At 42.5% G+C, this 1,503-nt stretch overlaps 1 pseudogene; it reads left to right on the plus strand.

Annotated features, from left to right (window-relative positions):
- The first annotated feature begins 269 nt into the window (after positions 1-269).
- Positions 270-793, plus strand: LOC109371283 (RNA-binding protein 3 pseudogene; annotated as a pseudogene).
- The last annotated feature ends 710 nt before the right edge of the window (positions 794-1,503 follow it).

A 1,503-nucleotide genomic window follows, 5' to 3' on the forward strand; every position in this document is an offset into this window, starting at 1 on the left:
CTACCTTCCTTCTGAATAGCTGTCCCACAGCGAGTGGTATATTGAATGGCTCTGCCATGATTTACCAATATCCAATATATGGACATTGGGGCATGTTTCTGAAATCTTTTGTTTTTTTGCTAATACTTCAGTGATCATCTACACAGGCATTTCTGCTTGTGAGTGTATGTCTGTAGTGAAGGCTTAGAAATAGAATTGCTGGGTCATAGGTATAAAGGACATAAATCGATGTCAGTTTCTCTGCTCCTTGGTGGTAGCTGTGCCTTCTGTCCTTTTACTTAATTTCCAGGACTTCAATTTACTGCCATGTCTTCTGAAGAAGGGAAGCTCTTCGTTGGAGGGCTCAACTTCAACACTGATGAGCAGGCTCTGGAAGATCATTTCAGCAGCTTTCCGAGGTGGTCGTTGTCAAGGACCGGGAGACTCAGCGATCCCGGGGTTTTGGCTTCATAACCTTCACCAACCCAGAACATGCTTCAGATGCCATGAGAGCCATGAACGGAGAGTCTCTGGATGGTCGCCAGATCCGTGTGGACCACGCAGGTAAATCAGCCCGGGGAACCAGAGGGGGTGCCTTTGGGGCCCATGGGCGTGGCCGCAGCTACTCTAGAGGTGGAGGGGACCAGGGCTATGGGAGTGGCAGGTATGACAATCAGCCTGGAGGATATGGATACGGATATGGAAGGTCCAGAGACTATGGCGGCAGAAGCCAGGGTGGCTATGACCGCTACTCAGGAGGAAATTACAGAGACAATTATGACAACTGAGATGAGGCATGCACACCTAATGTAGATACACAAGGAATAAAACTTCTGATCCAGGATCGTCCTTCCAAATGGCTGTATTTATAAAGATTTTTGGAGCTGCACTGAAACATCTGTTTTAGTATATTGACTTCTATTTATGAATTGAGCTCCCAAGGTAGCTTGTTAAAAGACCTTTTAGAAAGCTCCGTATGTTTTAAAAAGTTTTCTTTTCTCCCATTTAAAGACAAATTCTGGAACATTTATAGAGTTTGGGTATTTCCTTTGACTAGTTTTTTAGTTTGGGCTCTCAGGATTGGTTCTGGCAAAAAATGGCCAGACTGATTTTTATTTTCAGAAATCATGTGTATCTAGGGGCATTAAAAACCCATATACAATGTTTATCATGGTTAGGAAGCAATTTCCAAATGTAACTACAAGAAATCAACGTGATTATTTAGAGATGTTTTTTACTGAGGATCACCACACTGATTATATAGAAGTTTCTTAAAAATATTTGTGAATGTCCATTTTTTTTAATACTGGAAGAAAAACTATTCTGTTGTGTCTCATAGCATTTAGGATGTTCTTCATGGAGCAGATTAAAAAGATGAAACCTGGAAAAAAAAAAGGACATAAATCGATGTCACAGCCTTGATTCTCCTACATACCATGTCTGGGCTCTGCCCCTTCGTGTGAGGAAAACCTCCTCCTCCCCCAGTTCTCGAGTTCTACATGGAAATCAGTGCCTTGGTATGAC

Source organism: Hipposideros armiger, unplaced genomic scaffold (genome assembly GCF_001890085.2).
Source record: "Hipposideros armiger isolate ML-2016 unplaced genomic scaffold, ASM189008v1 scaffold_559, whole genome shotgun sequence".
Lineage (NCBI taxonomy): Eukaryota > Metazoa > Chordata > Mammalia > Chiroptera > Hipposideridae > Hipposideros > Hipposideros armiger.